General features: G+C 42.8%; 1 long non-coding RNA gene across 1 annotated transcript; it reads left to right on the top strand.

Moving 5' to 3' along the window:
• The first annotated feature begins 12,202 nt into the window (after positions 1-12,202).
• On the top strand, positions 12,203-12,954 carry 1700040F17Rikl (RIKEN cDNA 1700040F17 gene like). The gene is given in 2 exon segments (NR_176809.1): positions 12,203-12,407; positions 12,588-12,954. It is a non-coding gene; the product is annotated as an RIKEN cDNA 1700040F17 gene like (long non-coding RNA).
• Positions 12,955-17,007: the final 4,053 nt, after the last annotated feature.

Genomic DNA, 17,007 nt, shown 5'->3' with positions numbered 1-17,007 from the left:
CTTCTCACTGAATTTCTCTGCTTGGCTTCAAACAACTCAAGCAATTTGTTCTAATCATTTGGCTCCTTACTCTCTGTGTTTCAACTGCCTCTTCGGCACAAACTGAATGGGACTGAACTGCACTCCACTGCACTCCCTCCTATGCTGACTGACTCCCAACTCACTGACAGCACTAAACTCAACTCCACCCAATTGAACTGACTGAACTGAATGCTGGTATTAAAGGCAATTAGACCTCCATTATTATACAAATGAGAAATGGACAGAGAAAGAAATTAGCGAAAAAACACCCTTCAAAATAGCCATGAATAATATAAAATATCTTGGTATAATTCCAACCAAGCATGTGAAAGAAAGATCTCTATGACAAGAATGTCAAGGTCCTGAAGAAAGAAATTAAAGATATCAAAATATGGGAAAATGTTCCATGCTCAAGGATCAGTAGGATTAACAGTGAATATGGCATCTTAACCATGTTTATTACCCTACCCAAAACTGAAGTCCAATAGAATCAAAGACATCAACATGAAACTGGATACACTAGATCTCTTGGAAGAAAAAGTGGAAAATACCCTTGAACACATTGGTACAGGAGACAACTTCCTGAACACAACACCAATGTCTCAGGTTGGGTGGATGGTTGGGGGAACACCCTCATAAAAGAAGGGGGAAGAAGGATGGGATAGGAGGTGTATGGACTGTAAACCAGGAACAGAGATAATATTTGAAATGTAAATAAAATGTTATCCAATAATAAAAAAAAATCAACAATTGACACACAGGACTTCAGGAAACTATAAAGCTCCTGTAAGGCAAAGGACCCTGGCAATAGAAAGAAAAACGCAACCTAGAAATTGGGAAAGGATCTTCACCAAACACTACAACTGACAGAAGACTAATATTCAAAATATACAAAGAACTCAAGAAGTTAGACTCCAGAGAGTCAAATAACCCTTTAAAATGGGATACAGAGTTAAATGAAGAACTCACAGCTGAGGAACATAGAATGGCTAAGAAGTACCTAAATAAATGTTCAACGAAAACCGCAAATCCCGGCCTGCAGCAGCTCTCTGCTACCAAACCCTGTGGGAGAGAGACCTCACCGCCTGGTCAGGTGGGCACTCCTGAGGCTGCAGAGCCGAAGAGACCGCCAACACTGCCCACCCCTGCCCACATCCCTGGCCCAAGAGGAAAGTGTATAAGGCCTCTGGGTTCTCATAGAGGAGGGCCCAAGAGCAGCAGGACCCCTGCGTCTGAGACACCGCCAGAACCTGAAGGGATCTACTGGATAAACAGTTCTCTGCACCCAGATCCCGTGGGAGGGAGAGCTAAACCTTCAGAGAGGCAGACACGCCTGGGAAACCAGAAGAGACTGCACTCTGCACACATCTCTGACGCCAGAGGAAAACACCAAACGCCATCTGGAAGCCTGGTGGACGGAGGTTCCAGGAAACCGCAGCGAAGATCTTCCTGGTTGCTGCCACCATGGAGAGCTCTTAGGCAGCACCCCACGAGCAAACTTGAGCCTCGGGACCACAGGTAAGACCAACTTTTCTGCTGCAAGTGACCTGCCTGGTGAACACCAGACACAGGCCCACAGGAACAGCTGAAGGCCTGTAGATAGGAAAAACTACACGCCCGAAAGCAGAACACTCTGTCCCCATAACTGGATGAAAGAAAACAGGAAAACAGGTCTACAGCACTCCTGACACATAGGCTTATAGGACAGTCTAGCCACTGTCAGAAATAACAGAACAAAGTAACACTAGAGATAATCTGATGGCGAGAGGCAAGCACAGGAACCCAACCAACAGAAACCAAGACTACATGGCATCATCGGAGCCCAATTCTCTCACCAAGGCAAACACAGAATATCCAAACACAACAGAAAAGCAAGATCTAGTTTCAAAATCATATTTGATCAGGATGCTGGAGGACTTCAAGAAAGACGTGAAGAACTCCCTTGGGGAACAAGTAGAAGCCTACAGAGAGGAATCAAAAAAATCCCTGAAAGAATTACAGGAAATCACACATAAACAAGTAGAAGCCCATAGAGAGGAGACACAAAAATCCCTGAAAGAATTCCAGGAAATCAGAAATAAACAAGTAGAAGCCCATAGAGAGGAGTCACAAAAATCCCTGAAAGAATTCCAGGAAAACACAATCAAACAGTTGAAGGAATTAAAAATGGAAATAGAAGCAATCAAGAAAGAACACATAGAAACAACCCTGGATATAGAAAACCAAAAGAAGAGACAAGGAGCTGTAGATACAAGCTTCACCAACAGAATACAAGAGATGGAAGAGAGAATCTCAGGAGCAGAAGATTCCATAGAAATAATGAATCAACTGTCAAAGATAATGTAAAGTGGAAAAAGCTACTGGTCCAAAACATACAGGAAATCCAGGACTTAATGAGAAGATCAAACCTAAGGATAATAGGTATAGAAGAGATTGAAGACTCCCAGCTCAAAGGACCAGTAAATATCTTCAACAAAATCATAGAAGAAAACTTCCCTAACCTAAAAAAAGAGATACCCATAGGCATACAAGAAGCCTACAGAACTCCAAATAGATTGGACCAGATAAGAAACACCTCCCATCACATAATAGTCAAAACACCAAGTGCACAAAATAAAGAAAGAATATTAAAAGCAGTAAGGGAAAAAGGTCAAGTAACATATAAAGGCAGATCTATCAGAATCACACCAGACTTTTCGCCAGAGACTCTGAAAGCCAGAAGATCCTGGACAGATGTCATACAGAACACAAATGCCAGCCCAGGTTACTGTATCCTGCAAAACTCTCAATTAACATAGATGGAGGAAACCAAGATATTCCATGACAAAACCAAATTTACACAATATCTTTCTACAAATCCAGCGCTACAAAGGATAATAAAAGGTAAAGCCCAACATAAGGAGGCAAGGTATACCCTAGAAGAAACAAGAAACTAATCGTCATGGCAACAAAACAAAGAGAAGAAAAGCAAACAAACATAACCTCACATCCAAATATGAATATAACAGGAAGCAATAATCACTATTCCTTAATATCTCTCAATGTCAATGGCCTCAACTCCCCAATAAAAAGACATAGATTAACAAACTGGATACACAACTAGGAACCTGCATTCTGCTGCCTACAGGAAACACACCTCAGAGACAAAGACAGACACTACCTCAGAGTGAAAGGCTGGAAAACAATTTTCCAAGCAAATGGTCAGAAGAAGCAAGCTGGAGTAGCCATTGTAATATCAAATAAAATCAATTTTCAACTAAAAGTCATCAAAAAAGATGAGGAAGGACACTTCATATTCAACAAAGGAAAATCCACCAAGACGAACTCTCAATCCTAAATATCTATGCCCCAAATACAAGGACACCTGCATACATAAAAGAAACCTTACTAAAGCTCAAAACACACATTGCACCTCACACAATAATAGTAGGAGACTTCAACACCCCACTCTCATCAATGGACAGATCATGGAAACAGAAATTAAACAGAGACGTAGACAGTCTAAGAGAAGTCATGAGCCAAATGGACTTAACAGATATTTCTAGAACATTCTACCCTAAAGCAAAAGGATATAACTTCTTCTCAGCTCCTCATGGTACTTTCTCCAAAATTGACCATATAATTGGTCAAAAAACGGGCCTCAACAGGTACAGAAAGATAGAAATAATCCCATGCGTGCTATCGGACCACGACGGCCTAAAACTGGTCTTCAATAACAATAAGGGAAGAATGCCCACATATACGTAGAAATTGAACAATGCTCTACTCAATGATAACCTGGTCAAGGAAGAAATAAAGAAAGAAATTAAAGATTTTTTAGAATTTAATGAAAATGAAGGTACAACATACCCAAACTTATGGGACACAATGAAAGCTGTCCTAAGAGGAAAACTCATAGCGCTGAGTGCCTGCAGAAAGAAACAGGAAAGAGCATATGTCAGCAGCTTGATAGCACACCTAAAATCTCTAGAACAAAAAGAAGCAAATACACCCAGGAGGAGTAGAAGGCAGAAAATAATCAAACTCAGAGCTGAAATCAACCAAGTAGAAACAAAAAGGACCATAGAAAGAATCAACAGAACCAAAAGTTGGTTCTTTGAGAAAATCAACAAGATAGATAAACCCTTAGCCAGACTAACGAGAGGACACAGAGAGTGTATCCAAATTAACAAAATCAGAAATGAAAAGGGAGACATAACTACAGATTCAGAGGAAATTCAAAAAATCATCAGATCTTACTATAAAAGCCTATATTCAACAAAACTTGAAAATCTGCAGGAAATGGAAAATTTCCTAGACAGATACCAGGTATCGAAGTTAAATCAGGAACAGATAAACCAGTTAAACAACCCCATAACTCCTAAGGAAATAGAAGCAGTCATTAAAGGTCTCCCAACCAAAAATAGCCCAGGTCCAGACGGGTTTAGTGCAGAATTCTATCCGACCTTCATAGAAGACCTCGTACCAATATTATCCAAACTATTCCACAAAATTGAAACAGATGGAGCGCTACCCAATTCCTTCTATGAAGCCACAATTACTCTTATACCTAAACCGCACAAAGACACAACAAAGAAAGAGAACTTCAAACCAATTTCCCTTATGAATATCGACGCAAAAATACTCAATAAAATTCTGACAAACCGAGTCCAAGAGCACATCAAAACAATCATCCACCATGATCAAGTAGGCTTTATCCCAGGCATGCAGGGATGGTTTAATATATGGAAAACCATCAACGTGATCCATTATATAAACAAACTGAAAGAACAAAACCACATGATCATTTCATTAGATGCTGAGAAAGCATTTGACAAAATTGAACACCCCTTCATGATAAAAGTCCTGGAAAGAATAGGAATTTAAGGCCCATACCTAAATATAGTAAAAGCCATATACAGCAAACCAGTTGCTAACATTAAACTAAATGGAGAGAAACTTGAAGCAATCCCACTAAAATCAGGGACTAGAAAATGCTGCCCACTCTCTCCCTACTTATTCAATATAGTTCTTGAAGTTCTAGCCAGAGCAATCAGACACCAACAGGAGGTCAACAAAATGGGGTTCAGATCGGAAAAGAAGAAGTCAAAATATCACTATTTGCAGATGATATGATAGTATATTTAAGTGATCCCAAAAGTTCCACCAGAGAACTACTAAAGCTGATAAACAACTTCAGCAAAGTGGCTGGGTATAAAATTAACTCAAATAAATCAGTAGCCTTCCTCTACCCAAAAGAGAAACAAGCCAAGAAAGAAATTAGGGAAACGACACCCTTCATAATAGACCCAAATAATATAAAGTACCTTGGTGTGACTTTAACCAAGCAAGTAAAAGATCTGTACAATAAGAACTTCAAGACTCTGAAGAAAGAAATTGAAGAAGTACTCAGAAGATGGAAACATCTCCCATGCCCATGGATTGGCAGGATTAATATAGTAAAAATGACCATTTTACCAAAAGCAATCTACAGATTCAATGCAATCCCTATCAAAATACCAATCCAATTCTTCAAAGAGTTAGACAGAACAATTTGCAAATTCATCTGGAATAACAAAAAACCCAGGATAGCTAAAACTATCCTCAACAATAAAAGGATTTCAGTGGGAATGACTATCCCTGAACTCAAGCAGAATTACAGAGCAATAGTGATAAAAAAAAACTGCATGGTATTGGTACAGAGACAGACAGATCGACCAATGGAACAGAATTGAAGACCCAGAAATGAACCCACACACCTATGGGCACTTGATTTTTGACAAAGGAGCCAAAACCATCAAATGGAAAAAAGATACCATTTTCAGCAAATGGTGCTGGTTCAACTGGAGGTCAACATGTAGAAGAATGCAGATCGATCCATGCTTATCACCCTGTACAAAGCTTAAGTCCAAGGTGATCAAGGACCTCCACATCAAACCAGATACACTCAAACTAATAGAAGAAAAACTAGGGAAGAAGCATCTGGAACACATGGACACTCGAAAAAATTTCCTGAACAAAACACCAATGGCTTATGCTCTAAGATCAAGAATCGACAAATGGGATCTCATAAAACTGCTCAGCTTCTGTAAGGCAAAGGACACTGTGGTTAGGACAAAATGGCAACCAACAGATTGGGAAAAGATCTTTACCAATCCTACAACAGATAGAGGCCTTATATACAAAATATACAAAGAACTCAAGAAGTTCGACTGCAGGGAGAAAAATAACCCTATTTAAAAATGGGGTTCACACTGAATTGATAATAGGACCCCCGTTGAAGGAATCAGAGAAAGAACTGGAAGAGCTTGAAGGGGCTCGAGACCCCATATGTACAACAATGCCAAGCAACCCGAGCTTCCAGGGACTAAGCCACTACCTAAAGACTATACATGGACTGACCCTGGACTCTGACTTCATAGGTAGCAATGAATATCCTAGTAAGAGCACCAGAGGAAGGGGAAGCCCTGGGTCCTGCTAAGACTGAACCCCCAGTGAACTAGATTGTTGGGGGGAGGGCGAAAAGAGGGGCAAGATGGGGAGGGGAACACCCATAAAGAAGGAGAGGGGGAGGGGGATGTTTGCCCGGAAACCAGGAAAGGGAATAACACTCGAAATGTATGTAAGAAATACTCAAGTTAATCAAAAAAAATGGGGTTCAGAGCTAAACAAAGAATTCACAGCTGAGGAATGCCGAATGGCTAAGAAACACCTAAATAAATGTTCAACATCTTTAGTCATAAGGGAAATGCTAATCAAAACAACCCTGAGATTTCACCTCACACCAGTGAGAATGGCTAAGATCAAAAACTCAGGTGACAGCAGATGCTGGTGAGGATGTGGAGAAAGAGGAAAACTCCTCCATTGTTGGTGGGATTGCAGATTGGTACAACCATTATGGAAATCAGTCTGGAGGTTCCTCAGAAAATTGGACATTGAACTGCCTGAGGATCCAGCTATACCTCTCTTGGGCATATACCCAAAAGATGCCCCAACATATAAAAAAGTCACGTGCTCCACTATGTTCATAGCAGCCTTATTTATAATATCCAGTAGCTGGAAAGAACCCAGATGCCCTTCAACAGAGGAATGGATACAGAAAATGTGGTACATCTACACAATGGAATATTACTCACCTATCAAAAAACAATGACTTTATGAAATTCGTAGGCAAATTGTCGGAACTGGAAAATATCATCCTGAGTGAGGTAACCCAATCACAGAAAAACACACATGGTATGCACTCATTGATAAGTGCCTCTTAGCCCAAATGCTTGAATTACCCTAGATGCCTAGAACAAACGAAACTCAAGACGGATGATCAAAATGTGAATGCTTCCCTCCTTCTTTAAAAGGGAAACAAGAATACCCTTGGCAGGGAATAGAGAGGCAAAGATTAAAACAGACACAGAAGGAACACCCATTCAGAGCCTGCCCCACATGTGGCCCATGCATATACATCCATCCAATTAGACAAGATGGATGAAGCAAAGAAGTGAAGGCCGACAGGAGCCGGATGTAGATCGCTCCTGAGAGATACAGCCAGAATACAGCAAACACAGAGGCGTATGCCAGCAGCAAACCACTGAACTGAGAATAGGACCCCCGTTGAAGGAATCAGAGAAAGAACTGGAAGAGCTTGAAGGGGCTCGAGACCCCATATGTACAACAATGCCAAGCAACCAGAGCTTCCAGGGACCAAGCCACTACCTAAAGACTATACATGGACTGACCCTGGATTCTGACCTCATAGGTAGCAATGAATATCCTAGTAAGAGCATCAGTGGAAGGGGAAGCCCTGGGTCCTGCTAAGACTGAACCCCCAGTGAACTAGATTGTTGGGGGGAGGGTGGCAAGGGGGGGAGGGCGACAAGGGGGGCAAGATGGGGAGGGGAATACCCATAAAGAAGGGGAAGGGGGAGGGGGATGTTTGCATGGAAACAGGGAAAGGGAATAACACTCGAAATGTATATAAGAAATACTCAAATTAAAAAAAAAAAAAAAGAAAAAGAAATGTTCAACGAAACTTGCGGATCCCAGCCCGCAGCAGCTCTCTGCTCCCAAACCCCGTGGGAGAGAGACCTCAGCCTGAATACAGCAAATACAGAGGCAAATACCAGCTAATAAAAAATACCAGTTAATAAAAAAAAAGAAAAAAAAAGAAATGTTCAACATCTTTAGTCATAAGGGAAATGCAAATCAAAACAACCCCGAGATTCCACCTCACTCCAGTGAGAATGACTGAGATCAAAAACTCAGGTGACAGCAAATGCTGGCGAGGATGTGGAGAAAGAGGAACACTCCTCCATTGTTGGTGGGATTGCAGACTGGTACAACCACTCTGGACATCAGTCTGGAGGTTCCTCAGAAAATTGGACATTGAACTACCTGAGGACCCAGCTATACCTCTCTTGGGCATATACCCAAAAGATGCCCCAATATATAACAAAGACACATGGTCCACTATGTTTATAGCAGCCTTATTTATAATAGCCAGAATCTGGAAAGAACCCATAATGTACCTCACACTTACACAATGGAGTATTACTCAGCTACAAAAACAATAATTCCATGAAATTCTTAGGCAAATGGATGGAACTAGAAAATATCATCCTAAATGAGGTATCCCAATCACAAAACAATACACAAGGTATGCACTCAGATAAGTGGATATTAATCCAAAAGCTTGAATTACCCAAAATACAATCCACAGACCACATGAAGCTCAAGAAGAAGGACGACCAAAGTGCAGATGCTTCAGTTCTTCTTTGAATGGGGTAAAAAAAAAAAACATTCATAGGAGGAGATAATGGAGACAAAGTTTCTAGCAGAGACTGAAGAAATGGTCCTTCAGAGACTGATCCACTTGGGGATCCAGCTCATATACATACAGCCATCAAACCCATTCACTATTGATGATGCCAAGAGGTGCATGCTAACAGGAGCCTAATAAAGCTATCTCCTGAGAGGCTTTGTGAAAGCATGACAAATACAGAGGCAGACTCTCACAGACAACCATTGAACTGAGAATGGGGTCCCTATTGGAGGAGTTAGAGAAAGGATTGAAGGAGCTGAAGGGGTTTGCAGCCCCGTAAGAACAACAATACCAACCAACCAGACTTACGACGGACAAAAAGCACTGTCCAAAGAATATACATGGACAGAACCATGGCTCCAGCTGCATATATAGCAGAGGTTGGCCTTGCTGGGTACCAATGGGAGGAGAAGCCCTTGGTCCTGCCAAGACTCCACCCACACCATAGCGAAATGTCAGGGCAAGGAAGTTGCAAGGGGTGGGTGGATGGGTATGGGAATACCCTCAATGAGGAAGGGAGAGGAGGGTCAGAATAGGGGGTTTATGAATGGAAAACTGGGAAAGGATAACATTTGAAATGTAAATAAATTAAAAAATATTCAGTATAAAATAAAATATAGTAAATTAAAATAAAAGAGAAAGAATTGTGTCAGTTTCAATAATAGTCTAGCCAAACTCTAAGAATATATAAGGCAATCATACAATCTTTGAGAGTGGCCAGTTCACCCCAATCCCTCCCTGTCTTTAAATGGAAACCATATATCTTAGTCAGCGTTACTATTGCTGTAACCCTGACCAAATCAACTTGGGGCAGAAAGGGTTTACTAGGCTTACACTCCCAAATTGTAGTCTGTCAGTGAAGGAAGTCAAGACAGGAACTCAAGCAGGGCAGGAACATAGAGGCAGAAGTTAATGCAGAGGCCATGAAGGGGTACTGCTTGTTTCTCTTGGCTTGCTTAGCCTGATTTCTTACAGAACTCAGAACCACCAGCCCAGCAATAACACCACAAAGAGTAGGCTGGGCCTTCTCACATCATTCACTAATTAAGAAAATGCACTACAGACTTGCCTACAGACCCATTTTTGGAGGCATTCCTTTAATTGGGTTTCCCTCCTCTCAGATGACTTTAGTTTGTGTCACTTTATCATAAAACTAACAACATTCCTCCATCAGTGGTGGGATTACAAACTGGTAAAAACACTCTGGAAATCAATCTGGCAGTTCCTCAGAAAATTGAAAATAGTTATACTTGAAGACCCAGTTATACCACTCCTGGACGGATAGAGAAAATGTGGTTCATTTATACAGTGGAATACTACTCAACTATTAAAAACAAAAACATCATGAATTTTGCAGGCAAATGGATGAAACTAGAAAGTATCACCTTGAGTGAAGTAGCACAGACACAAAAGGACATCCAGGTATAAACTCACTGATAAGTGGATACTAGACACAAAGTACAGAATACCCATAATACACCACACAGACCCAAAGAAGTTAACCAAGAAGGAAGGCCCAAGGGGGGATACTTAATATCCACATAGAATATAATAGAACCAAATAATCATGGGAAGCAGAAGGAGGGAGGGACCTGAGTGGGAGAGGGGATGGGAAATGAGGGCAGGATCAGAGGTTGGGATGGTTATTCCTAGTTGTCAACCTGACTACATCTGTAATGAACTACAATCCAGCACACCTGTGATACAGATCTTGAGACTGGAAGGCACAGGCTTCTGACCCAAATCTCGACATGGAGATCTTGAGGCAAAGTGGCTATGAAAAGATTAGGCATAGGCAAGGTAGTACATGATTTAGTCCCAGAAGACTGAGGCAAGAAGATCTCTGAGTTCAAGGTCATCCTGGAACAAAACAAGTTCCAGATCCAAGTGTGGTAGTACACCTACTCCACAAAGGCCACCCCTCCTAATAGTGCCATTTCCTGAGCCAAGCATATACAAACCGTCACGGGGGGGGGGGGACAGGAAAGAAGTTCAGGGCGTCAGGAGAATGAATGAGAGAATGAATGAAAATATACAGCTTCTAGGGGTGGGGGGCTCTCTAGAAAGTCACAGAGACCTGGGATGTGACAGGTACCCAGGACTCAATGTGGGTGAACTTAGCCAAAATGCCCAATAGTGTGGAGATGTAACGGGAAGAGCCCACCTCCAGTAGTTATACAGGGATCCCAGTGGAGAGATAAGAGCACCAATCCACCTTCAAAATTTTGACCAAGAATTGTTCCTGCCTAAAAGAAATTCAGGGACAAAATGGAGCAGAGAGTGAAGGAGTTGTGGACCAGTAACTGGCACAAGGTTGTGAGGATCTATCTCACAGGGACAAACGAAAGCTGGACACTATTACTGATGATATGCTGTGTTTGCAGACAGGAGCCTAGCATGGCTGTCCCCCAAGAAACTCTACCAGCAGCTGACTAAGTCAGATGCAGATACATACAGCTAGATAACCATTGGCCTGAGATCATGGTCCCCTATGGAATAGTTAGGGAAGGATTGAAGCAACTGAAGGGGATGACCTCATAAGAAAGACGAATAGTGTCAATTAACCTGGACCCCTGGTAGCTACCAGAGACTAAGCCACCAACCAAAGAGAATACACTGGCTGGTCAGAGGCCTGTGGCACATAAGTAGCAGAGAACTGAAGGCCTTATCTGGCCTCAGTAGAAGAGGATGTGCCTAATTCTGTAAAGACTTCATGCCCAGAGAAAAGGGATAGCCAAGGAGGTGCTCTCTCAGAGGCAAAAGGGAGGGGGAATTGGGTCAGGAACTCTGGAGCACGGGGGAATGGGAGAGCGACAAAATTTGAGATGTAAATAAATAAAATAATTTTTAAAAACTAGCAATCAAAACATGTAAATAAAAATGTCAGGTTTGAATGACAAATTCACCAGGTAGGTATTTTCATGAATATACTCTTTTGTTTTCAATTATGTGGAGATTCACATATACACTGACACTTGAACAATTTTGGAAGTATTTGGAATTAAATATGGAACGTATAATAGGCCAAAATCTAGCTAACTGTTAATAACTAAGGAGAAAACACGAGAGAATGAATCATTGAGTGTGGGGGGAGCATTTCAGGAAGAGTTCATGGGGGCAAAACCTCTGCCACAAATTCTATCACAACTAAAGATGGGAATATAAAAAAGGGTGGAATGAGACTCTTGGAGATGTACAAAAGCCTCAGGTCTCTATCCTGACACTATTACCTTTAAAGCATCCCCTCAAACCAGAGTGCCTGTGCCCACCAGGCAGCAATGTGCTTTGTGATGTCAAAGCAGCTCATCCACCACTATTACCTGAGAAGGGTCTTGCTGACCAATCAGGACTCAGGGGCGTGGCCTCCCATTGTTAAGGGTGGGTTCATAAGACTGTGCCTCTGAGAGCTCTGGACCAGAACACCCTAGCCTTCAGCATGGCGAAACCAACGAAGAATTCACAGAACACTACACCAGATACTGAGCCATCAACTTCAAGTGCGAGACCCAAGAAAACAAAGAATTGCCATCAACCCAAAAACAGAACTAGAAGCAAGAAGAATCCTCAGCCTTGTTCCAAATGTAGTAGGAAGGTAAGATGGCCCAAGCTAAACATAGTCCTTTCTCTGGTGATTTCCTCTCCCCCAGCACTCCTAACCCTTTCTTAGGCTGGCATTTACCCACTTCTCAGCCCATAGCCCTTCTCCTACGTTCCCTTCACATATTCTAGCTTTTCAAAGACTCATATGACATTTACTCTGTTGAACTTCCAGGTACAAAGATTGATAAAGAAGGCCAAGAACATCCTGCCAAGTATCCCAAAAAAGAAAGCTTCGAAGAAAACTGCACCACCGAAAAAGAAGACTAAACGGGCCAAATGTGAAGCACTATTCCATCGCCGCCGCCACCTAATGGATGAGATGACCACTACTAGCACTGAAACGGAAGCCGAGCCAACTAGTTCAGACAGCTCCACTGAGTCATCTAGTGATGAGGAAAGTCAATAGACTCAGCAAGCCAACAAAGACCTGGAAATCTGTTCAAAGGTCTGGCAGTTGAACAATGTCAAACTGTGTAGATAGACCAGTTACTACGCAGTGCTTTGATGCTGATGAAAATAAAATCAATCTGATATGAAAACTGTGTGTCCCTGAGAATCTCTTCTGGAGCAAGGAAGGAAGGAATGGGAGGGAAAAGAGGCTGGGGAAGGAGGAAGGGGTGGTATGGAAAAAGGAAGAAACAGGGATATACAAGAAGCAGGAAGTATTGGGTCCTACAGTGCTGGGAGCCAGACAAGGAAGTCCAATGTCCAGCAGACAGTGGAGGATTAAGACTGAGCTAGCATGGAGCACTGAAGCCAGTCTTTCTCTGGATGCTTTACCTCACAGGCCTAGGATGAAAAGGGTTGGACATTTCTTGGGTGGGGAGGTTGCCCTTACGTGAATATGCAGGTGCATGTGCCCATGTCCACTCATGGATAGGTCAGAGCCAATTGAGCCAGGCAATCTCTGGGATTGGTCTGTCCCCAATCCACAATGCTAGGTTACTGGCGTGCTGCTTGTGGGTGCTGGGGACTTAAATTCAGATCCTTATGTATGTAGAGCAAACGCTCTTACCCACCAAGCCATTTTCTCAGCCCTCAGTGTTGAGTGTTTCTATGTGTGTTCTGGCAGGATCACTGCTTCAGGGTATGGACTGTAGAACCTACAGAATGAAAGGACATGGGGTCATCGGTATCATCCCAACAAATAGTAGGTCACATTTAGGACATCTACCTCCTAGTGGTGTTTCTTATATCCCACCCTATATTAAGCAATTTAAAGACTTTCAGAATGGCCGGACACCCTAATAAAACAGATCAGCAGTGGCATGTCAGGGACTGGACGTCCGAACTAAGCAAAGCTAAAGCCCTGCCCTGAGCAGATTCCTGAGAAGGGCTTGACCTTTTCAAAGAACTTGTCCCTGGAAGACTGTTGCCTCATTGTCTAAGGAGAATATCTTGCAGTTTAATGATTTACCTTATGTCCTTGGGCACTTCCCAGTACTCCCCCGCCCTAAGCTTCAGTTCCTGCTTCAATTCCTGCTTCAATTCCTGCTTCAAAACTGTAAATGCTGTACATTCCTCTCAATAAACGAGAACTTGACAACAGAACTTTGCTTAGTCTCCTTCTTTTCTCCCCCGCTTGACCCACTGGTAGCACCTCTTCGGGACCCTGAATAACTGGACCTGCTGGACGGGTCAGTGGCTGCATATGTACCTAGCCTAGCATGAATGAAACCCTAGGATTGAACCCCGGCACAGCATTGACTGGTTGCATGTTTAGACTCCCAGAAATACACTTGAAAAATAGAAGTAGCAGGACCAAAAGCAACAACCAAGCCAACAAGGACACATGAAAACCTGTCTAAATAAAGAAAGTATTCAATAGCAGCCCCCAAGAAACATAATAGTGTTTAGAAGCCAAAACACGTGGCATTGATAACCTAAAACCTTTAAAACTTTGGACTGTGGAGGCAGACTTAGGCAGATTGGTTTGCCTCCAATGCTTTGAATAAAGCAAGGAGCATGATCTGCACTCTATATGGAACTTTAAAATACTATACCTGCCCTATCAAATATCTTTCCCGTTTATTTTTATTTTTTTCATCACTGGGGGGTAGTGTCATCTTAGGAAAAGGAAACAACAAAATGTGCATGCCTATAAAATGTGTAGTGTTTGTTGCATTTTGTCACATGTAGACACTGAGGAAACATTACCTAAAGAATAAGAGTGAGCGGTGTTTACCTGGAGTCCCAAGCCCGCGGATGCTGGCCCACAGCAGCTCTCTGCTACCAAACCCCGTGGGAGAGAGAACTCACCGCCTGGTCAGGTGGGCACTCCTGAGGCTGCAGAGCCGAAGAGACCACCAACACTGCCCATCCCTGCCCACATCCCTGGCCCAAGAGGAAACTGTATACAGCCTCTGGGTTCCCGTGGGGGAGGGCCCAGAGGCGGCAGGACCCCTGTGCCTGAGACACCCCCAGAACCTGAAGGGATCTACTGGATAAACAGTTCTCTGCACCCAAATCCCATTAGGGAGAGCTAAACCTACAGAGAGGCAGACACGCCTGGGAAACCAGAAGAGACTGCACTCTGCACACATCTCTGACGCCAGAGGAAAACACCAAACGCCATCTGGAACCCTGGTGCACGATGGCTCCCAGAAAGGGCGGTGCAGATTTTTCTGGTTGCTGCCACCATGGAGAGCTCTTAGGCAGCACCCCACGAGCAAACTTGAGCCTCGGGACCACAGGTAAGACCAACTTTTCTGCTGCAAGTGACCTGCCTGGTGAACACCAGACACAGGCCCATAGGAACAGCTGAAGGCCTGTAGATAGGAAAAACTACACACCCGAAAGCAGAACACTCTGTCCCCATAACTGGATGAAAGAAAACAGGAAAACAGGTCTACAGCACTCCTGACACACAGGCTTATAGGACAGTTTAGCCACTGTCAGAAATAGCAGAACAAAGTAACACTAGAGATAATCTGATGGCAAGAGGCAAGCGCAGGAACCCAAGCAACAGAAACCAAGACTACATGGCATCTTTGGAGCCCAATTCTCCCAACAAAGGAAACACGGAATATCCAAACACACCAGAAAAGCAAGATTGATCAGGATGCTGGAGGACTTCAAGAAAGACGTGAAGAACTCCCTTAGAGAACAAGTAGAAGCCTACAGAGAGGAATCGAAAAAAATCCCTGAAAGAATTCCAGGAAAACATAAATAAACCAGTAGAAGCGCATAGAGAGGAGTCACAAAAATCCCTGAAAGAATTCCAGGAAAACACAATCAAACAGTTGAAGGAATTAAAAATGGAAATAGAAGCAATCAAGAAAGAACACATGGAAACAACCCTGGATATAGAAAACCAAAAGAAGAGACAAGGAGCTGTAGATACGAGCTTCACCAACAGAATACAAGAGATGGAAGAGAGAATCTCAGGAGCAGAAGATTCCATAGAAATCATTGACTCAACTTTCAAAGATAATGTAAAGCAGAAAATGATACTGGTCTAAAACATATAGGAAATCCAGGACTCAATGAGAAGATCAAACTTAAGGATAATAGGTATAGAAGATAGTGAAGACTCCCAGCTCAAAGGACCAGTAAATACCTTCAACAAAATCATAGAAGAAAACTTCCCTAACCTAAAAAAAGAGATACCCATAGGCATACAAGAAGCCTACAGAACTCCAAATAGATTGGACCAGAAAAGAAACACCTCTCATCACATAATAGTCAAAACACCAAGTGCACAAAATAAAGAAAGAATATTAAAAGCAGTAAAGGAAAAAGGTCAAGTAACATATAAAGGCAGTCCTATCAGAATCACACCAGACTTTTCGCCAGAGACTATGAAAGCCAGAAGATCCTGGACAGATGTCATAGAGACCCTAAGAGAACACAAATGCCAGCCTAGGTTACTGTATCCTGCAAACCTCTCAATTAACATAGATGGAGAAACCAAGGTATTCCATGACAAAACCAAATTTACACAATATCTTTTTTTTCTTTTATTAACTTGAGTATTTCTTATATACATTTCGAGTGTTATTCCCTTTCCCGGTTTCCCGGCAAACATCCCCCTCCCTCCTCCCCTTCCTTATGGGTGTTCCCCTCCCAACCCTCCCCCCATTGCCGCCCTCCCCCCCATAGTCTAGTTCACTGGGGGTTCAGTCTTAGCAGGACCCAGGGCTTCCCCTTCGACTGGTGCTCTTACTAGGATATTCATTGCTACCTATGGGGTCAGAGTCCAGGGTCAGTCCATGTATAGTCTTTAGGTAGTGGCTTAGTCCCTGGAAGCTCTGGTTGCTTGACATTGTTGTACATATGGGGTCTCGAGCCCCTTCAAGCTCTTCCAGTTCTTTCTCTGATTCCTTCAACAGGGGACCTATTCTCAGTTCAGTGGTTTGCTGCTGGCATTCGCCTCTGTATTTGCTGTATTCTGGCTGTGTCTCTCAGGAGCGATCTACATCCGGCTCCTGTCGATCTGCACTACTTTGCTTCATCCATCTTGTCTAATTGGGTGGCTGTATATGTATGGGCCACATCTGGGGCAGGCTCTGAATGGGTGTTCCTTCAGCCTCTGTTTTAATCTTTGCCTCTCCCTTCCCTGCCAAGGGTATTCTTTTTCCACATTTAAAGAA

The sequence above is a fragment of the Rattus norvegicus genome, chromosome X (assembly GCF_021556685.1).
Source record: "Rattus norvegicus strain SHRSP/BbbUtx chromosome X, alternate assembly SHRSP_T2T, whole genome shotgun sequence".
NCBI lineage: Eukaryota > Metazoa > Chordata > Mammalia > Rodentia > Muridae > Rattus > Rattus norvegicus.
Note: the sequence above shows the minus strand (reverse complement) of the source record. Positions and strands in the feature narration are given on the sequence as shown.